The sequence below is a fragment of the Megalobrama amblycephala genome, linkage group LG1 (genome assembly GCF_018812025.1).
Source record: "Megalobrama amblycephala isolate DHTTF-2021 linkage group LG1, ASM1881202v1, whole genome shotgun sequence".
In the NCBI taxonomy this organism is placed as follows: domain Eukaryota; kingdom Metazoa; phylum Chordata; class Actinopteri; order Cypriniformes; family Xenocyprididae; genus Megalobrama; species Megalobrama amblycephala.
Window position 1 is genome coordinate 43,139,468 of NC_063044.1, and position 23,657 is coordinate 43,163,124.

The following is a 23,657-nucleotide window of genomic DNA, read 5'->3' on the forward strand; positions in this document are numbered from 1 at the left end:
CCTAATATAAGCAGTGCTATTACGTTGGTCCTTAACCTAATAAAGCCAATTTATTGCAGTGCTATTACGTTTGTCCTGAACATAATACATCCAAAGCAGGTTTCTTTTCACACGTAGCAGCTAATGCTGTTCATTTTGTTTTAATTATTTACTCCCTTTTTTCTGATCGGGCTACAAAATATTATTTATGCCAGGGGGAGTCAAATGGCGGCACTCAGATAATTTTTTATCTGGCCCTCCAACTGGTTTTTGATGTTTAAAACCGCTCGCAATCTGATATCAAAGTCCCCGCAAAGGTTTAGCGTTTTCAGCATTGAGTTTAACGTTGTTGCAAAGATTTTTCTGATCTCGCCAGAATAATGTGAAACTGCTACGTTTTGGTTGCTATGAACAATATTTTATTTTCTGCATCAAAATAAGGTTTGATTACATTTTAAGCAAAAAATATATATTATTTATTTTCATAATATTCATTCAGTGAATGTACATAATCACTCGCTTGCGCGTTGTTGCAAAGATTTATCTGATGTCGCCAGAATAATGTGAAACTGCTACGTTTTGGTTGCTATGAACAATATTTTGAGTTAGTTTCTGCATAAAAATAAGGTTTGATTACATTTTTAGCGAGAAATATATATTCTATTTTCATAATATTCACTCAGTGAATGTCAACCCGTTCTCACTCCTGACCGTTCTCACGCTGAAGAAGTCTCCTTCAGAACACATCGCGATATTTGGCATCAGTTCGCGTGTGCTGGATGTTGGTAAGTAGTCGTAAATACGCTGTTCTAATGTTTGATATAATGTCTTTTCTGTTTGCAGATATTAATCAGATTAACGTTAGCTCCCTCATGTTCAGTCACTGCATTATATCTGTCACCTCCGCTAAGGTTTTGCTTTTCATTGTTTTCTATATTAAATACTAAACTAGGGTGATTAAACACTGTCACGTGACGTGCAATATATTGCACAATATATATAACATATTCATATCAGGTTCAAAGTAGTACAAGTGTAGTTTCAAAATGGTATTTGTTGTAGAAGCACGGTAAAAAACAACACTTACCATGCTTTTTACCACAGTATTGGTAGTTTTAATGTGATTTTTGTTGTAAATACAGAGTAACCACAACACTTATCATGCTTTTAATGCCTAATAATGTTAAATCCAAAAACTGTAAGGTCAGTAAGAACTTCTTTCCTATATATATTTATATATAAACCTATATATTATAAATAATGATATTTTCTTTTCTCTTGTTTTAGCTGAAAAGACAAAAAGGGCCTTTCGGAAATGGATGAAGGAGACAGAAAGCTGCAAAGGCAAATAATTGCAATGGTATGTATGTGTTGCTTTTAACCCTTTATCAAACATTTTATCAAGCATTTGTTAAATAGTCTCACAGTAAATTAAAATTAAAGTCAAATCCTGTACATATTTATCACCTTATTTGTAAATCAGTTGTGCCCCTTCTTGGACAGTTGGACGTCCCACACATAAAAGTTTATATTAATTCCATTGAATTCTTTAAAATGATTACAGATTGGGCCCAAAATGTTCCAATGATACATGATGTCTCTCCGCACCTCATAACTACCTCTGTTTGCAAGAGTGGAAATTATCATTTGACTTGTCACATGACATCAGATATTCAATTATTTTGTCATGATCATTTACACTGCTGATAATGTCCTGCTTGCATGTGAAACATGTTATTTATTTATTTTTATTTTTTATTTTTTAAAATATGAATATAGCTTGCTATACTTTTAATCATGGAAATGCCCACACATCAGTGAACTTATTACATAAATGCATTTAACATTTAATTGTGCAACACTCTTTACAGAAGGAAATCCTACGGTTATGTATGAACTCACAACATCATCATCAAGTGCTGTGCTGGGCACATTGGGTAACAAGTGTCCTCCAACGTATCCAATCTGTGACCACATTCTCCACATCTTCCCATGGGACACCGACATTCTTCAGGCCTTCGTTTCCATGTCTTCCCCTGCATTCTCCTGGTGGTGTCCACTTCATATCTGTCTTTGGGTGTTGTTGTTTGGTCATGCTTAGGGTGTGTCCGGGGAGGTGCACCCTTCACTCTGTCACAGTTTTTAAAAGTCTTCACGTGGACTCCTCCTTATGATCTCCTTGAAACGTGCAGAACCAATATTGAAAATAGTAATTTATCTTTTTCCATATTCTTGCCTTTATCAAAGAAGCACCAGTGCTCATCCGGAGTTTTGGTAAAAGTTCTAGTAATGCTGCGACTATAGTCAAATATGTATTTCTGCATGTGTGTATAGCAGGTGTTTGTCCGAACAATTGAAGTTAGTGAGAGTGTTCAGGAAAACCCTCTGAGATCAATCAATATTTATTTAATTCTGTTTGGTGCTGATAAAGAGTATTACAGAAATGACACATTGACATTCTGGACATTATTCTGTGAGTTTGTTCCCTCTTCATTTAGATGGACTTGAAAATGTCTTGCATTTTGTGTCATTAAACCTTTTATTACTGTGTCACTATAGTAAATGTCCACCTTAACTACATCTATGGTATCATTATATCAGTACCTGGATAATGTAAATGTAACATACCCATGAATGTATTTTATAGAAGCATTTTATTGCTGAAAATATTTAACATTTATAAAATGCATTAACTATTTGAATTTGCCTTTCATTTAGTTACAGTAAAAGTGAACAATAAACACAATATTGTATTGTATTAAAGTTGAGAATGTAAAATGTTATTTTTTTCCCCCCTATTCTTTAAAGAAACATATTTTCACATGGAATTGTATCTCATCTCTTGGTTTGTAAAAATAATACTTCATCATATCGATTTGTGTAGTTATATTTCACTATAATAGATTGCCTCTGTAACTGGATATATTTTTTTCTCACAATTAACTGATTTTTATACTGTTGTGCAGTAGTTTGGGGACTACATTTGTCTTTGACACTAAATATTGGAATATGATTACAAAATCGAGTACATTCATTATGCTTTTATTTATATTTATTTTAATTCCAAGAGTTCAAATGGTGAAGAATGGTGTAAATAAGTGATTAAATGTATACCTTTAATATACTACATATCTACTGTAAATGTTAGAAGCACTTTAGTAGATGCAATTATATCTCTTTCAAATATATTTATGCATCAGTTTAAAACACAAAGGAGTCTTTCGTTGTAAAATGTGATTTTTATTATATTTAATTAGATTAATTATATATTTAAGGAATCTTTCTCGTCAGCCGGAACCGAAGGAGATCTGTCGTCATTTACCATAAATGGACAAGTAAGCGTGACGCATCTGTTCAGCTGTGTTGTGATTGGCTGTGACTCTATCGCAGAACTCGCTGTGATTGGACTACCTTTCAACCCATATAAAACAACGCTTTATCTTACAAAGTTTGTTTTAGTGTGAATATTACGTTACTCATACATTAAGTTAACTATAAAGTGTTTACATGTTGTGAGAAATTACTCCTTTACCGAGATCCCAACCCTAACCCTAGCTTCTCAATGAACTACAGCGCCATGTTTCCCGTTCATTGATAGAATGACAGAGACATATGGGTAATGTAGTTTAAAACGTTTAGTAAAGAAATGATAAATGTTAAAATAATAAGATCTTTAATGGACAACTCGATATCTAAATATGTTTATTGTGCAAACATTTATTACATATATGAGGGACAGGCTGAAATTTAATATTTTACTGTAATCACTATTAAAAAACCTTTATGCCAGCTTTCCATGTATGTCTGAAAACTGTGCCCAACATTATTTAGTAATCATAGCATAAGCAGTTGTCCTGTTGATTTTCTCTTTGATACGCTAACCGAACTTTGAGTTACAGCCATTTGAAATGTGCATTTTTTTTGCTCTTCCAGGGGCCGGTACTGGCCCCTTGGGGGTGGAAGGGCATTCAAATCTACACAGGTGTGTACTCCTCATCATGGATAACAAACTTTGTTGAATCACATTTAAATATTGCAGTATTTTATCATTTCCTCATTTTCCATTCTAACATCATGCTTGTATAGGTTTTTGATGGGTATTGTGAGACCATCTGATGAAATATGGAAATATTATAACAAAATGTTGTAATACAATAATAATAATAATAATTGATTAATTGAATAGTAGTTGATTATTTCTTTGCTTTTTTTTTTGTATGAACACCAATAAATATAATGGATGAACCCACAACAACTTGCCATTATCCAGCTGCCAGTGTTGGCAGTAAACTAAAAACTATTTATATTTACACTTCACTATTACTGTTACACAAGGATAATGCACTATTCAGTAAAATAAGAAACTGTGCCAAAATGTCATTATCACCCCCTCTTCTTGCTCCTCACATGCCTGACATCAGTAATGTCCAGCTGTCATTTTGAATGCAGTAGTAGATGTACCAGAATGATCAACATCGATCTTCTTCAGCTCTGCTTGAAGTGTTTGTATCAGTATAACCCACTACAGCCTCTCTTTATTCACATTCCTTCCCTTTATTTATCTGGAAACTGCCATCCTTGTCACAACATGAAAGTATATGCAACTTTTGGTGCATTGTTGTCCCAAATATCATGAATTAGATCGAAAATATTTATGTAATATATATTTATGTATTAATAAGTAAAACAATCATGGAAATTATATGTCATTTTTTTAAATTATGAAATAAACTCAGCTTAGTTAAATTGTATTTACTCTACCAAACACCACGTTCACCATAATTTATTACACAACACTTTATTGGAGGATACAGCATAAGGTTGAAATTTGCATAAAGACAAATGAGATTCAAGATAAATAAAAACGTGTCTTCAAAAATACGTTAACGTCATAATAATCCATTCACAGACTTTACTCCTATTGCACAAATGAGCGCCACAGAATCCCATCCAGTCAACTATGATCCAGAAAACAGATTTGATATTGAGTTTAAAATAAAGATTCATTATCACAGCTGAACTGGGTTCTTGCTCTTCCCTGTACACGTCTCTATCATGTTCATGTTCTTCTTCTAAACAGTTTGTTCAGTTGTACTCTACAGTACAACTGATGACCAGAAGATGTGATCACTGATGTGCTGTAGCTTTTTCTCAACCAGAGGAAGAAGTCTTAACATCCCATTGTCAGGCGTTCTTCAGTCCTGGTCTAAAAGTAAAACAAAAAAACACAGACAATTCAAGTTAAGTAGTTTAATGGACAGCCAGGTCAGCTTATGTTCTGCATGATTTAAACAGTGGTGGGCTACTCTGGCCCTCAGCGTCCATGGTCCTGCAGATTTAGCTCCAACCTCAAACCCAACTGCCTATAACTGTCTATAAGTACACCTGAAGACTTTGGTTAAAATTTTCAGGTGTGCTCAATTATGGTTGGAGGTAAACTCTCCACCTCAAAAAGGAGACAGCAAAAAGGGCTAGAGTTGCCTGTTCCTGATTTAACTTTACAAAACAGCAGTACATAATATATATATTATAATAAAAATGCAGCACAGACTGTAAGCTAAGTTCTGAACAAAAACTGTTTTACCCATATTAACAGCAACCTGTTTTAAAAGATCTTTTAGAAAGGCATGCTCTCTTTTGAGCCTTGATTTCTTTCAGGACAACATACTCTTCTGTTTCTTGTTTCAAGAGCATAATTTGGTCAAAAACCAAGTGATAACCTGTACAATGTAAAATTGTTAAAATACTGCAATAAAAACTTTAAGGCAAGAATTAAGAATAGGCACAGGACTTACCGTACTCATGAAGAAGCCATGGCCATGCATATTTCTGCCTCTTGTGTTCCTCCGTAGCTGCACATCAGTCGTTTTTCCTCTAGGATCTTCTGTTAGTGACTTCACTTGCTATCTGTTTTAAAACACAAATACAATGTTTTAGGTCTGTGCAGTATAAGGCCTTATTTCAAGCCAAAAAAAACTAGGTATTACACATAATTTAAAGAACATTTACTATTTAATTCCTATTATACTATATTATATTATATTAACTCATTATCTTCCAAAGCTTCCCTGTCTGCTTTTATCTAAAAAAACAAACAAACAAACAAACAAACAAAAAAAGAAAAAAGTTTTTAAGAACTTAATAGTCCTTTGAGAGAACAACATTAAATTCTGTACTACATATTACAGCATTGCCTCAACACAAGACATACCAATGGACTTCTGTCTCCTTTGGGCATGAGATGGTCATGTTCCTTCCTCACCCTAAACAAAGGACTTCGATGAGCTTGTTTTGATATAAGGACTGGTCTTCCTTCTCTGCACAGAAAAACAAGAAAGTCTCTACTTACTCTGTGTGCAATTACTCTTGTTCTTAAAACATACAAATTGAGACAGTTATAAATCAGTTAATTTACCATACCATCCAGGAGAGCATTTGATGAGTAAATACTGATTTAAATATCTAGAAACTTTACCTGGAAAGGGCTGATCACGGCAGGTTTGCAGCGACTCACTAGTAGCTCTTGTGAGGGTCGGCTCTTAAAAGAGCTGTTGAGTTTGATGTTGTAGAGATCCTAAAAAGAAGGACTAAGTAATCTGCAAGTAATCCTGCAAGACAGAAAGGAAGGTAAATTTATTACATCACATTCAAGTTGTCAATTTACACATAACTGTAGGATTTCCTTCTGTAAAGAGTGTTGCATAATTAAATGTTAAATGCATTTATGTAATAAGTTCACTGATATGTGGGCATTTCCATGATTAAACATATCTTTAATAGCAAGCTATATTTATATTTAAAAGAATAAATAAAAAAATAACATGTTTCACATGCAAGCAGGACATTATCAGCAGTGTAACTGATTAGATATTGAATAGACATCAGATATTCAATTATTTTGATTATGACAAAATAATTGAATATCTGATGTCATGTGACAAGTCAAATGATAATTTCCACTCTTGCAAACAGAGGTAGTTATGAGGTGCGGAGAGACATCATGTATCATTGGAACATTTTGGGCCCAATCTGTAATCATTTTAAAGAATTCAATGGAATTAATATAAACTTTTATGTGTGGGACGTCCAACTGTCCAAGAAGGGGCACAACTGATTTACAAATAAGGTGATAAATATGTACAGGATTTGACTTTAATTTTAATTTACTGTGAGACTATTTAACAAATGCTTGATAAAATGTTTGATAAAGGGTTAAAAGCAACACATACATACCATTGCAATTATTTGCCTTTGCAGCTTTCTGTCTCCTTCATCCATTTCCGAAAGGCCCTTTTTGTCTTTTCAGCTAAAACAAGAGAAAAGAAAATATCATTATTTATAATATATAGGTTTATATATAAATATATATAGGAAAGAAGTTCTTACTGACCTTACAGTTTTTGGATTTAACATTATTAGGCATTAAAAGCATGATAAGTGTTGTGGTTACTCTGTATTTACAACAAAAATCACATTAAAACTACCAATACTGTGGTAAAAAGCATGGTAAGTGTTGTTTTTTACCGTGCTTCTACAACAAATACCATTTTGAAACTACACTTGTACTACTTTGAACCTGATATGAATATGTTATATATATTGTGCAATATATTGCACGTCACGTGACAGTGTTTAATCACCCTAGTTTAGTATTTAATATAGAAAACAATGAAAAGCAAAACCTTAGCGGAGGTGACAGATATAATGCAGTGACTGAACATGAGGGAGCTAACGTTAATCTGATTAATATCTGCAAACAGAAAAGACATTATATCAAACATTAGAACAGCGTATTTACGACTACTTACCAACATCCAGCACACGCGAACTGATGCCAAATATCGCGATGTGTTCTGAAGGAGACTTCTTCAGCGTGAGAACGGTCAGGAGTGAGAACGGGTTGACATTCACTGAGTGAATATTATGAAAATAAATAATATATATTTTTTGCTTAAAATGTAATCAAACCTTATTTTGATGCAGAAAATAAAATATTGTTCATAGCAACCAAAACGTAGCAGTTTCACATTATTCTGGCGAGATCAGAAAAATCTTTGCAACAACGTTAAACTCAATGCTGAAAACGCTAAACCTTTGCGGGGACTTTGATATCAGATTGCGAGCGGTTTTAAACATCAAAAACCAGTTGGAGGGCCAGATAAAAATTATCTGGGTGCCGCCATTTGACTCCCCCTGGCATAAATAATATTTTGTAGCCCGATCAGAAAAAAGGGAGTAAATAATTAAAACAAAATGAACAGCATTAGCTGCTACGTGTGAAAAGAAACCTGCTTTGGATGTATTATGTTCAGGACAAACGTAATAGCACTGCAATAAATTGGCTTTATTAGGTTAAGGACCAACGTAATAGCACTGCTTATATGTTGGCATGTAACGTAATTGCGATTTGCAAAATAGTTTCCTCAGAACGTATTTCATGTGATACAGGGTTGTGAATATCAGATCAGAGAGTTTCTACAATGTGAGTTGAAAAAACTCAAATCTAAAATCCAGTCTTGTGTGTGAAGTGTTTGACTGTTTTACCATTTACAGTTTTTCTTGATTGCTTAAACATATTCCTCGAAATTGTGCCTCCTTTTCTCAAAACTCTAAACATAAATCCATAACTTCTCACCCATTCTTCCTATTTTCAGGTCAAAATGAAGCTCATCGCACTGTAAAAAACAGGAAGTTTCTTTAACTTAACTTTTTGAGTTATCTTTTAAGTACTTTTCAAATTGACAATGTAGTTATTTGAACTTATAATATTTAGTTGGAATAACTTTATGAAAGTAAAGTGAACTTACGTTTTAAAGTTTTCAATACCACAGCTCATGTTCATTTAACCTAATTTGACTTATTTCTTAGTTAAACTAAAAAATATTTTATTTAAAGTGTTCTTATGTCAGTTGTAAATAATGATTTTATTTGAAATGTTTCAGCCATGTTTTGGTTAAGAACTTTTTCATTCAAATTCATTTCTATTGCAAATAATAACTGATCTGATGTCAGCCACTGAAACATCAACTGAAAACAATTAAATTAAAACTCTCAAGATCTCAGCAGAGGATGATAAAACAACTAAAAGTGTCGTGACAATCTGATCACAGGGGAAAACAACAACAACAACAAATAAAACATGCTGGACAGTACGTTTTGATCTACAGTATCAGTCAGACACACAATGACATCAAGAATCAGGGTATAAATCTCAACAATGGTGACAATCAACAAAAAGCTTCATGCTGTAGTGCATTCTGGGTGCACCAATCAAAACTCATCCATGGCTCCCAGCATGCATTGCGGCATGAAGCTTTTTGTTGATTGTCACCATTGTTGAGATTTATACCCTTTATGAGATTTATACGAGTGTCTTTCTTTTCATTTTTACATTTTTCTCACAATTGTGACTTTATTTCATGCAATTCTGACATTTTTTCTTGCAATTGTGACTATTTCTTGCCTTTTTTTCTCAGAATTGTAAGATATAAATGCAATTGTGAGCTATAATATCTAATTCTGAGAAAAAAAAAACTAAATTGTGAGATAAAAAGTCACAATTACTTTATTTATTTATTATTTTTATTCAGTGGCAGAAACAAGCTTCTGTAGAACACTAAAATCTTGCCAGCGAATGCAAAATGTCTCAGAGGAATGTTTTATGAGCAAACTCTAAATGTCTTTGGAAACAGAAATGTTTTGCAGAAGAAGCTTTGCAAGCAAATGCAACATTTCTCAAGGGAACACCAACATTTTGCAAATAAATGCAAAGTTTCTCAGGAATGCAAAAAAAAAGGATTGAAGTATAGTTTTTCCTTCTGTCTCATATATTTTCCCACCCCCATGTTCTTCTGGAACATTTTTTTTTCTCAGTGTCTTAAGAGGTTTGGTGAGATAACAGCTAACAGGAGTATTGCTCTTAATGTACAAATGTTTCTACATAAGAGATAAGAGAGCCGTTCAAACATCCCGACAGCCCAGACAGGGAGTCATAGTGATGGTAAATTGTGTAACAGCCGTGCAGATCATTTCCACAGACTGTACTGATAAACTCTCTCTCTTTTAGAGATCAGTCAGTCATCTTACGCTCCACTGGCTAACTTCAGCTGCGGTGTTCTGGCCGGCGTCCTGGCCTCCGTCGTGACCCAGCCGGCAGATGTGGTGAAAACTCACGTTCAAGTGAGTCCAGATGTCTTCAGGAGGACATCAGATGTGGTGCGATACATTTACAAGGTAACATGCTCGTCTCCAGCTCTGTTTTACTGCTTAAATAAACAGTTCTTTTGGATCTTAAATGACACACTTTACATTGGATTAAAAGTTTAAAAATAAAATCTAATCAAAACGACAACAACTAAAAAACAGAACAAATTTACTAAAACCAAATATTAAAATAAAAACTAATGAAAAAAAAAAAAAATACTAAGATAACACTGCTGACCTGTCTCTATGTTTGTCTGTCAGGATCACGGGTTGGTGGGTTTTTTCCGTGGCGCAGTTCCTCGCTCTCTGAGGAGAACCATGATGGCGGCGATGGCGTGGACGGTGTACGAGCAGCTGATGGCTCAGATGGGCCTCAAATCCGGAGAGCGATCAAACACACATCACATCACACACTGAACGAGATCTTCACAGTGGCTCACGGGCCCGTCTGATGTTTTAGTGTTTGACTCTGAGATCCTCGACGGTGAGGATCATGTGGGTCTGGAAACACGGCGATAGAAAATGATCTGTTTGTCTGATTGACTGTGATCATCATGGTTTGGCAAACTGCCTTGATATCAATGGAGAACTGAAGTGAGAAATATCTTGAACACAGAGATTGAGCTTTGAAACGCACTTTAACATGTCAGCTTGTCTTGTCTGTTTTTATGCTGCTTATGCTCTGCTCTTATAACGTTTGTATACAGTTCATGAGCTGCTTTAGGACAGTCATAATCTGGTGACTTTTATAGTATTATGTTGCAGGTTATGATTGACAGGTTAACTTAATATGTTGTTTATCGAGTCAAATTATTATTATTATTAAAGTCAGCATGAAATGGGAGGGGGGATAGTCTTTTCTTTCCTGTGATGTATATCCGAGTGAAATGGCTTCTAAAACAGTGTAGGGCGGGGCTTAATTTTGTCCATGGGAAATTGATTGGATCGTTGTAGTTTGCTATTGGTAGATCTGGTTGTGATTGAAAGGTTGCCCCGCCCTCGTGCCAGTCATCAGAGAAGAGAAGAGAGCAAAATCTCCAGAGTTCTCTAAATAGTGTTAAAATAACACTAAAGCAGAGTTAAAGTTAATGAGATAATTAAGAAATTAATTAAGTGATGATTGAGCATTAGTGATGAACACCTGCTGTTAACAAGCAGAATCACTGAAGAAAAGAGAAACACAAGAACTACAATTGACTTCAGCCACAGCTTTATTATTTGCTTAATTATCTCAAGAGAAGAGAAGAGAAGCTGCAAGATGGAGAATAAGTTATTTTAATTACAAGGGCACACGAATAATGATGTTCACAGTTAAATAGTTTATTATAGCCTACTGTAATATTCCTTTAAAAATATGAATTGTCAAATTTGATTTAATGGTGACTTTAAAACACTCAGAACTGAGTCCCATCACAATCATTCACAGACAGCTTGTCGTTTTTAAATAAATACTGAAATCTGTTTTTATAACATTGTTTTATCACAACATTAGGTTTTTTTTTTTTTTTTTAAATTGAGCTAGTTAACCCGGGGTTAATGTAAACTCTGGGTAAGTGGAATCCTGGGTTATCCTGCTTTTCACATGCTCATGGATAGCCAATTAGTATTCATAAACTGCCATTTCACAATGACTCTGACACTGCAAATATGAAATGAATAACCTTAACACAGGGTTTAGGAATGTACAGTGCACTAAACCCTGGGTTAAAGTTATTATTTTCATATTTACGAAATCAGTGTCATTGATTAAGCAGTTCTAATCCTGCTCTGGAGCAGGTTTCATTACCCTGGGTAAAACTCAGTGCTAAACCCGCTTCTAAATTACAACTGTGAAAGTTCTTCTACCCATGCAGGGTTAAAAAGCAGAGTTTAGAACAATAACCCAGGGTTAAAAGCCCTATTGGGTGTGCATTCAAGAAACAATCATTGTTTGTGTAAGAAAATCAAGCTGTGATGTAAACTGAGATCGTTTTTCCTGCTTGTTCAGTAATTTTCTAATATGAACGAGGATCAAAAGCAGATTTTCTGAATGAGGGGAGCAGATAAGACTGATGACCTCAAACGAGCCTCTTACGCAAATCCCTACAAAAGAGTCAAAGGAGAGTACACAAACCATTACAAGACAACATGACACTGAACTGGACAATCATTACGTGCGACACGCTGAAAATGTGTAACGCTTTACATCTGGTTCTGTGTTTGACATGTTCAAAATAACAAATGCCATTGCAACTTTGAGAAAAACTTTGATAATTTAGATGTCATTAAGAAATTACATCTATATGAATATGAAGAATGAATGTTTGTAAAGTTTCTTGAATGTTTCAATAAAGTTAGCAGAAAATTTTTTCACAAACTTTTAGTCATTTTTATTTGTTTGTTTAAAAGCGACTTTACATAAACTTATGTCATAGTATCCCCCAAATTACCTTTTCAATAAAATATTATTTACAAAAAATTCAGAATTGTTGTTGTTTTAATAAATAAAGTATTATATTAATAAATATCATTCAGAATCTTTATTTATTTATTTATTTTTAAATATTTGAATAAACAAAATTCAGGGAATTTTTTCATGAGTCTAAACTATTATAGGCTATTTAAAAAATCAGAAACGGTATTTTTCTTTATAATATTTCTGTTAAAGTATTTTGATTAAATAACATTTAGACTCTTTAGTTAATAAATATTCATCCTGTTATTTTAAGTCTGTTTTAATGTTTTTGTCTGTTTTAATCTTTTTATGTTAGCACAGTTTTACTGCTGTAACAATAATAATGGCATTATGGAGGAAACTATAAATATCATGGCTAGTTTTGTAAGTGAACATCTGGTGAAAGACTTCAGCTAATTATTATTATTCTTAGGCCTATTATTTTTAGTTGTAATTTTAGATTTTGTTGATTTTTAGAGGGTGCAGAATGACATTTTTATCCCAGTTAAATGAGGGACGTGATGATCGTGCTCTTGTTGCATCCTTATTTACCTGCAAACATCAAATCACTTCTTTACACTTTAACCTGTACAAGAACAACCTCATTGATAACACACACGCAGAGCACACATTATTGTCCTCATTTTCAGTTCATTTTCTCTTTCACTTCTTCTCTTATTCAGGTTTATTGATCCTTATAAAATGAGCATGCATTTAAATGTTAATTAAAACATTTAAACATGTTTTTGCGTCGTGTAAACACTGATTTAGGACACTGTGTCTCTCAGCAAACAGAAGTTGCGACAGAATGTACACAGTGTTTAACCGAGGAGTCACTCCGCGTCTCGCCATTGTCTTAATATGGTCTTTGTCTTAATATGGACAATCCATCCCGTGTGTCTTAATATGGTCCACCCGTCCGTCACAGCAGCAGCGCCATCTAACGTACAGGACAGAAAACACAGTACAGCGACTCATAGAAGCCAGAACACTGAACACAAGCGCCACCCAGAGGCGAGGAAACACAGTAGAGCAGAACACAGTCAAGGAAGAATTTCATTTGTTTGCTAAGATATTCATTTACTATTCAAAACTTATTCTTCACCAAGTTTTCTATAATGTGAGAAGATTGTATTGTATTGTATTGTATTGTATTGGATCGTATTGTAAATGTAAATGAGCATTCATTGTTTACTCATTTTGCTGCACACGTTTAAAATGCACACAATTGTGTTTCATGTTAACATTATATTGGAACAGTGGTGTATTGTTTTATGTAAACTTAAATAAAATGAACTTAAATGAGTTAACTAAACAAATTTAACTCAATCCTCTTGCAGATAATTGCAGTTAATGGCTAAATAAAGCAACATGCAACATAACATCAATGTTTATTCTGGACTGAAGCACAGGCAGGGTTGGGGAGTAATGAAATACATATAACTTAGTTACGTATTTAAAATACAAAATTTGAGTAACTGTATTTCATTACGGTTACATTTGAAAAGTATTTTAGATTACCAAAGTGATTACTTTGAATTTCATTTAAACATTAATGTAAACTGTGATGGGTAATTAATGTAAAAAGCAATTGGTGATTCTCTGACTCTGACAGTCTGCAAAAGCAGACTTTTGCAATATATGCAAAATATGCAATATTTTAATAATTTTAACCAAATAAGAGGGATCATAATGTTTTGCAATGATTGTTTGTGAGTCCCTTGTAACTGTAAAAATCAGAATCGCGTGATTAAAAACTTGCAATTCGGACTTCTTTTCTTGCAATTCTGACTTTTTTACTGGGAAATTGTGAGTTTATATCTCAGAATTCTGACTTTATAACTCGCAATTGCAATTCTGCAATTCTGAGAAAAAAGTCAGATTTGTGAGAAAAACCTTTTTTTTATTATTATTTTTTTTTACGTGTTACATACTTATTAGTATTCCAAAGTATTCTAAAGTATTTAGATTAAGTTACAAAACTTGGGTAATCTAACAGAATACGTTACAAATTACTTTTTAAAGCATGTATTTTGTAATCTGTAGTGAAATACATTTTAAAAGTAACCTACCCAGTCCTGAGCACAGGCTCTACTCTTAAGCACTAGTATCCCACAAAACTCAGTTGTTCACAACAGATGAGACATGGCACCGAAACGCAACAAAATAATAATTAAAAAATCACAGCCAATCAGAAGAGGGGTATACTCTCTCATTGCAAGCATACTGTACTCGCAACTAGAAATGGTACATAATAGCATTCATAAATTTAAAACCATTTGAACATTATTAAAAATACATAGCCTACTGAGTGGCTGATACAATTTAACAGACTTGTTTGTTCATGTAACAGACTTGTTTGTTCTCATAGATTTTGCAGATTTACATCTATTTTATTTTCATTTAAAGGGGACATCGGATGCAAAATTCACTTTTACATGGTGTTTGGACATAAATGTGTGTTGGCAGTGTGTGTACACAACCACCCTATAATAATAAAAATCCACCCAGTGCTTTTTTTTTTAATCCCCACAAACCATAAGCACTTTGTCAGATCAAATATTGTGGATGGATCAGCTAAACAGAGACTATTAACTACTATTATGCCTTTAAATTATACAAATACCTCATTAAGACGTCGACAAATGTGTACAATTCATCAGAGATCAGTTTCGAAACAGCTATGACATAAAGCCTCGTTTACTGAAATCACTTGACTTTTATGGAATTTCCTTTGTTCCAATGAAAATGAATGTAACTTATATATATATATATATATATATATATATATATATATATATATATATATATATATATCAGTGGCGTGCAGTGGTGTTCTGAAATGAGGAGGCACATTTTTTTTTTTTTATAAATCATTGTAAATTCATGTGCATTACTCTTAAAGTTGACACATCTTCCTTGTTAAATGAACATTACTTTACAGTACATCAAAAAAGAAAAAAGAAACCAAAGACAATTCTATTTTGTAATTTTACATTAACAATGTAATGTTCTATTTATCAAAACCAAGTCAATCTCATCAAGTTACAGCCCAGTTACTGTCGCTAATCTAAAGCTAGACAGCATCAAGTGTGTGTGTGTGAATACACACACTGTAACTCCAGTGTTGTACATTTCTTTGTTGTTTGGATAACCGTTCTGCTGTTACAGCACACGTGATATCCACGTTTTCGGATTGCAGAGCTTGATGTAATTGTAATAAGATTGTAAAAACTTTTAGTTTTATGAAATATAAAATATGTCATGTGCATTACTCTTAAAGTTGACACATCTTCCTTGTTAAATGAACATTACTTTACAGTACATCAAAAAATAAAAAAATAAACCAAATACAATTCTATTTTGTAATTTTACATTTATCAAAACCAAGTCAATCTCATCAAGTTAGTGTTTTAAGCATTTCTACATTCATTCCAAAATAATAACTAAAGGCAATAATAATTTAAACAATATATTTTATTTGTTTATTGCGGTTTTTCTTTTTAATTGACAACCTAGGATATTTTGGATCATCAGTCATGCTTCGTGAACACCGTCTGTCACAGACACGAATTGTATTTTTAATTTCACCAAGCTGATTGCACTAAAAACCCCGCAGTCATCATGCTTTCAGGCCATTTCAAGTTTGATTTTGACGTGACATAAAGCGGTGATATCTAACTGGGTGATCAGTTTACTTACTTTTTTAGTTAGTCTTCCGATTGACGCCATTATTTGTTCAGTCAAACCTACGCGCGGAACGCGCACGTCAACGAGAGGCGGGATTTATCGCACAAACCAATCATATCCAATCATAACCAATTACATCCAATCATAGCGCGATGGAGACATTGCCTCCTCTCACGTGACTTTCCCCCATTCATTCTCAATTACCCCCCACAAAACCCACCGCACGCCGGGGTTCGGATGATTTTCTATGGATTCCTATGAGAGGAAAGGGAGGCATGACTCCTCTGTGTAACTTTACCTGCGGGTGTCGCTGTTGGGCAGTGTTCCTTAAGAAATACGCGTGACTTGCGCTCTTTTTAATGTCATAATTTGTAATATTTGTGTTGTTTTATATGTAATATGGATTATTTTCTCATCCTATTTTTTTGAGGAGGCACTGCCTCCCTTGCCTACTCGGAGGAAACGCCCCTGATATAACAATATATATATATATATATATATATATATATATACAGTGTTGGGGAAAGTTACTTTTAAAAGTAATGCATTACAATATTGCGTTACTCCCTAAAAAAGTAACTAATTGCGTTACTTAGTTACTTTTTATGAAAAGTAATGCGTTACATTACTTTTGCGTTACTTTTTATGAAAAGTAATGCGTTACATTACTTTTGCGTTACTTTTTCTCACTGAGGCTGGGCTTGTTTGTTTTTTAATAACAACAAAAAAAAAGTTCTATTTTTGGCAAAAAGGCCCTTTCACACCAAAAGTGAAATGAATAAGCCTCAAGCTGAAGGAAAAGCATATTTACACCTGTACAGTAGAGGGTGCAGCTCAAACAAACCTTTCTAATCTAAAGTATTTTTTGCTTATTAGTATGGTTGAATTAGGTATATTGAAGATCAGCAGTAAAGACATTGGTTAATAATTGAGATTAAATACATAAAGTATATTTGTGTAATTTAATATAGTTAATTATTACAGGTTTGCAAAAATTCTGAGATTGCATTTCACTGTTTTTATTCATTTTGAGGAATACTGAATGTTTTCGTGCAAGTGAGATAAGTAAATGCATGTTCACATTTAGTCTAAAACTACAATAATCATCATGCTTACACAGCATACACAACACCCTCTGCACTTTATTTCTCCCAACATGGGGGCAGGAGAGCTGTCAGTCAATAAATGTGAAAAAGTAACTTGCGTTACTTATTTGAAAAAGTAACTTAGATATTTTGTTGTAAATTGAAAAAGTAATGCGTTACTTTACTAGTTACTTGAAAAAGTAATCTGATTACGTAACTCAAGTTACTTGTAATGCGTTACCCCCAACACTGTATATATATACAGGGCTGGAAATGGCTGAGATTCACTGGGGGGACTCTATGGGAAGGATTTTATATATATATATATATATATATATATATATATATATATATATATATATATATACTTTCAATGACTTTTCAGATGTATTTAAATATAAAATATTATACAATTATATAATATGCTAACATTAATCAAGCCCATTTCATGTTTCCTCCAAACAATATTTTCTTAATTATCAAGGTCAATGAACAACATTTATGAATTGTGTGTGGCACAAACATGTTAATTCAACAGAATCTTTGCTTGGAGAAAATAACCTGTTTGATTTTGGCCAAATTAAAGATACATTGTCTAGGAATTTGCATATGTGGTGCATACTGAACTGAACAGGTCACAAACATTTTAAATACATTTGTCCTCAGGTTAAAGAAAACTGAATGTTTTGGATGGCTACCTCTCAGTTACTTTGAAAATCAACAATTACACATTTAAAGGGGAATCCAGTTTTAATGCAAAAGGAAGCTGATGTGCATTCTAAAAAGCAAAATAATTTGGATAATAATGTGAATATAATAATATTCACTCATCCCTTTTCTTAAACAATGGTTAAAAGGGTTGAAATGTGATGTTTATCATTTTATAAAACTTTTTGTTTTGAGGATGTTACCATAGACATGGATTTAACCCTTTGATGCATAACATGGGTCAAAAATGACCCGGCTGAGTTTTTATTTTCTATATCTTTGCAAGAAATTAATTTCTTCATTCAGTATTCCAGGTATTCCTCAATTAACTTGTTTTTGATCATAACAAATCCTCATTTTAATTTTTTCTTTCTTACTTTTTTAATAAAAATCATTTTTGTATCACTACCCTTCTAATGCATAACATGGGTCAAAAATGACCCGTATTCATTTCCTATGTAATTTCAATAACGGTTGAGTGTTTCTTTGCTGAATCTTTAAAAGAAATGTATTTTATCATTCATTTATTCCAGGTATTACTTAAATAACTTGTTTTTGATTGTAAAAAATCATTATGTTAATTTTTGCTTTCTTACTTTATAAACAAACACAGTTTTTGTTTGTCTACATCAATTTTACACACATGGGATCAAAAATTACCCGTATTCATTTCCTATGGTATTTCAGTCAAGACTGAGTGTTTATTTGCTGAATCTTTGAAAGAAATGTATTTTGTCATTTATTTATTCCAGGTATTCCTTAAATATCTTGTTTTTGATTTTCTACAAATAATTATGTTTATTTTTTCTTTCTTACTTTATAAACAAACACAGTTTCTACATCAATTTTACACACATGGGTCAAAAATGACCCATATAGAAATCTTTAATATTTGCAAATTTTTGCAAGTAGGAACATATTTACTGCAGACAACTGTTCATCTGCCACACATTTCACATCTTAACAAGGCTACTTTTGTATATTTGATGGATGTAAGTCTTATTATATTTAATATATTAGGCTATATATTTCATAATTTTTTATTTTTTGTCATAAATCAATGCAATTGGTCACCCTTTAAATCTGTCAATGTTCCTGAAAAGTAACAGTTTTGGACATATACAACATGGGTCTAAAGTGACCTGAATGAGTTATTACTTTCTATATCACATATATTACAATAAATTAATTTTATCATTCATTATTCCATCTATTACTCAATAAACAAATCCTTGTTTTAATTTTTCCTTTCTTTTTGAATTTTTTTGTGTGTCATTACCATTCTAAAGGCCAAAGTATACTTCACTTTTGTATGCGTATATGAGGATCAGCATACAGATTTTTGTAACTTTTTATAATTTCCGCCGGATTTCTGTAACTGTGTATGTGCAACCTGCACATACACATTTAAATTGCGTTTGTGCGCAAAGTAAACTTTCAGCTTTTTTTACAGTGATGTCATCATCCACCTCAGTTCTGTTGAGGACCAGCCACTAACACTCTAGATAAAGAAAATTAAAAGCACTGTTGGTCGATTCACTTATTATATATTTTCACTGTTGGACAGAAACCTTGTTCAAAACTGTTACATTTCAGGAACACTGATAGATGTAAAAAGTGACCAGTAGCATTGGTTTATGACAAAAAATACAAATTATGAAATATAATATATAGCCTATTATATGAAATATAATATGACTTTCATCCATCAAATATACAAAAGCAGCCATGTTGAGAGGTGAAATGTGTGGTGGATGAATAGTTGTCTGCAGTAAATATGTTCGTACTTGTGAAAATTTGCAAAGGTTTCTATATGGGTCATTTTTGACCCATGTGTGTAAAATTGATGTAGAAATACAAAAGCTGTGTATTTAAGATATTTAAGGAATACCTGGAATAAATAAATGACAAAATAAATTTCTTTCAAAGATTCAGCAAAAAAAAACTCTCAGTCTTGACTGAAATACCATAGAAAATGAATACGGGTCATTTTTGACCCATGTGTGTAAAATTGATGTAGACAAACAAAAACTGTGTTTGTTTATAAAGTAAGAAAGAAAAAATGAACATAATGATTTTTGTCAATCAAAAACAAGATATTTAAGGAATACCTGGAATAAATGAATGATAAAATAAATTTCTTTTAAAGATTCAGCAAAGAAACACTCAACCGTTATTGAAATTATATAGGAAATGAATACGGGTCATTTTTGACCCATGTTATGCATTAGAAGGGGTTTTCATAGCTTATGCATCAAAGGGTTAAAAAAAACATTGCAACCTGAACATGCAGTTTTATTCTAATTTTCGCTGAAATAATTTCAACTGCTGATTTTTACTCAATAAGCTGCAAGATTCTGAAAAATTGAGAATCATATTTTTTTTTAAAAAAAAAAGTGTTCACAATTCTCCCATGATTCTGAATAGACCACTAAAAAAAATAAAATGTAATTTACTGATTCTGACATCATGTTAGTTGCTGCAGTCTATTTACAAAAACATTAATTATTTTGAATGAATTTTTAATAAAAATCAGTTTGAATAAATGATTCAATGACTCAATTATAAAGATGTCACTTGTTTCATAGATGAATCAACGTTTTTGAACAATTCTTTGTAATGAATGAATCAATGACAAATACATTAACAATCATTTGTCGACACCTACTGGTGTAACGATGTAATTGACGCAATCTTTATTTGAAGTATCAAGTTACTTTCAAAGGGTAATTTACTCTATTTTGTTCACTTCCATTTGGGATGGGGGACTGGTTGTCTTCCTTGGTTGCGAGGAGTTTGGGTTTGCTCCCTCGTGAGGTTTATTTATTTGTTTGTTGCTTTATATTTGCAAAATGGTCCACATATGCAAAGTTGGTTGATAACACAACTGCAATAAAGTAACAGCCTAGTGCCATGGGAAGTAAAACAGTGGCGTCCAGTGGTGTTCTGAAATGAGGATGCAATTTTTTTTTTTTTTTTTTTTTTTTTTTTTTATGAATCAATGTAAATTCATGTGCATTACTCTTAAAGTTGACACATCTTCCTTCTTAAATGAACATTACTTTACAGTACATCAAAAAAAGAAACCAAATACAATTCTATTTTGTAATTTTACATTAACAATGTAATGTTCTATTTATCAAAACCAAGTCAATCTCATCAAGTTAGTGTTTTAAGCATTTCTACATTAATTCCAAAATAATAACTAAAGGCAATAATAATTTAAACAATATATTTTATTTGTGTATTGCGGTTTTTCTTTTCAATTGTCAACCTAGGATATTTTGGATCATCAGTCATGCTCCGTAAACACCGTCTGTCACAGACACGAATTGTATTTTTAATTTCACCAAGCTGACTGCATTAAAAAACCCGCAGTCATCATGCTTTCAGTCCATTTCAAGTTTGATTTTGACGTGACATAAAGCGGTGATATCTAACTGTGATTTGTTTACTTTTCAATTAGTCTTCCGATTGACGCCATTATTTGTCAAACCTACGCGCGGAACGCGCACGTCAACGAGAGGCGGGATTTATTGCACAAACCAATCATATCCAATCATAACCAATTACATCCAATGACAGCGCGATGGAGACATTGCCTCCTCTCACGTGACTTTCCCCCATTCATTCTCAATTACCCCCCACAAAACCCACCGCACGCTGGGGGTCTGATGATTTTATATGGTTTCCTATACATGGGTTTCAAAGACGTCACTTCCGCTATGCCCGCCGCCATATTTGGGACCGGTCACAGCTGCGCGCCCTGTTTAAGTCTATGGTGACAGCAGCTACAACTACCAGAGGAAGGCCAACAAAACGCTCTCAGAAGGTTCACAACAAGTTTATAATAGATCTTGGATATGTGGTGCGGTTAGCCGTTTCAACAGTCGTCAGAACTTCAAATTTATTTGATTTATTTGAAAATATTATGAATTCTAGTTGCTGTGTTTCGGCGTGTTACAGGATGAACAAATTCACGACACCAGCTGACTACATTACTTAGTTCAAGTACATGCGTGCATGATTTTGTGCAAATATAAGTTGTAATTTTATGTATAGCTTGTATAAATATATATGAATTACCATAGGATGTGTCCTGTTGAGTTAATTAACCTTCTAGCAAAGCGCTTCAGTTTACGGGTGTTCATTCAGCCCGCGCAGCTCAAATAGTTATCAAAATGAATCTGTTATTGATGTTATTGTATACAAAAAAAAAATCTGTTATTGTTCATGATCCTTATTATTAATCAAACTATGTGTTGATGAAAATAATGCATTCGTTTTCTAAAAGAAATATTAAAGTTTTAATAATACTGTGTAGTAACGTTAAACATTTTAATGACTTAATCATTGCTGTTTGAGCTGCGCACGCTGAAGCTGAAGAGAATAAAAAAACCCATAAACTGAAAGTTAATTAACTTTCAACTTTTTAATTAATCAACGGAACACATCCTATATAAAATAATCCAGATATTAATACAAAATAAAAATAATATTACAACTAGTATTTGCACAAAATCACGCACAGATGAACTTGAAGTAACCTCATTGAAACTCTGAAACACAGCAAATAAGCCCAAATAATTCACAACGTTATTTTACAAGTATATACGATTATAATATCATGTATAAGAAGAAGACAGTCCCAATCATATTAATGTTTTGTCTTTTTGAGCGCTCGCACTGAAGCTATAGATGATCATCAGCTCTGTGGGTTATTTACCTCAACGAAACACATCCTTTATGAGAATAATCAGATATTTATACTTAATAAAATTAATAAGTTTTATCTGTACAAAATGACGCGAATGCACAAGTGAAGTTTGAACAAGTTATGTAATCAATGTTTAACTCAGTCGACGCGCTCTTACCACAACAACACGCTGAAACAACAACACAGAGAATTCACAACATTTTATTACAATAGTGTCCTCGTTATAATGTTACGTAAATGACAGTCCCAGCAGTTATTAATGTTGTGCATTGCTGTTTGGCTGCCAGTGGTGTGGTCCCTTCTGAATGAAGCCAATAATTCTGCCGATCTAACTACTTTGGGATCAAATAAATTTGTAGTTCTGACGACTGTTGAAACGGCTAACAGCACCACATATCCAAGATATATTATAAACTTGTTGTGAACCTTCTGAAAGCGTTTCGTTGGCCTTCCTCTGGTAGTTGTAGCTGCTGTCACCATAGACTTAAACAGGGCGCGCAGCTGTGACCGGTCCCAAATATGGCGGCGATAGAATACAGTGACGTCACATGAAACCCATGTATAGAGACAGAGCGCATTTATGTTAATCTGAAAGCCACGCCCACCGGGGGGAAAAACAATCCAACCGTCTCCATTGAGTTTGTATTGCGTGAGGCTGCCTCCTTGTCTTTTCTGACTTATTACAAAAAACAGAACAATGTCTAAAAGCTGCTGTGTGACAAGGTGTACAGCTAACAAACTTAAAAAACCCAGAAATAAGTTTTTATAAGCTGTCGACCCCCAAAAACGAATGTTTAAGGACATAAAAGTGGATACAGGCAGTGAGACAGAGAGCAACGGG

The 23,657-nt window shown here is 33.2% G+C and overlaps 3 long non-coding RNA genes across 3 annotated transcripts; 2 read left to right on the forward strand and 1 right to left on the reverse strand.

The window, feature by feature from the left end:
* Nucleotides 1-320: 320 nt before the first annotated feature.
* On the forward strand, nucleotides 321-2,677 carry LOC125270623. The gene is made up of 3 exons (XR_007185396.1): nucleotides 321-764; nucleotides 1,267-1,339; nucleotides 1,851-2,677. It is a non-coding gene; the product is annotated as an uncharacterized LOC125270623 (long non-coding RNA).
* A 2,084-nt stretch (nucleotides 2,678-4,761) lies between these two features.
* On the reverse strand, nucleotides 4,762-8,044 carry LOC125270602. Its single transcript, XR_007185391.1, has 6 exons — nucleotides 7,788-8,044; nucleotides 7,213-7,285; nucleotides 6,455-6,587; nucleotides 6,191-6,296; nucleotides 5,775-5,886; nucleotides 4,762-5,185 (listed from the first exon to the last, which is right to left on the reverse strand). It is a non-coding gene; the product is annotated as an uncharacterized LOC125270602 (long non-coding RNA).
* Nucleotides 8,045-9,379: 1,335 nt separating this feature from the next.
* Nucleotides 9,380-11,026, forward strand: LOC125270621. Its single transcript, XR_007185395.1, has 2 exons — nucleotides 9,380-10,212; nucleotides 10,444-11,026. It is a non-coding gene; the product is annotated as an uncharacterized LOC125270621 (long non-coding RNA).
* Nucleotides 11,027-23,657: the final 12,631 nt, after the last annotated feature.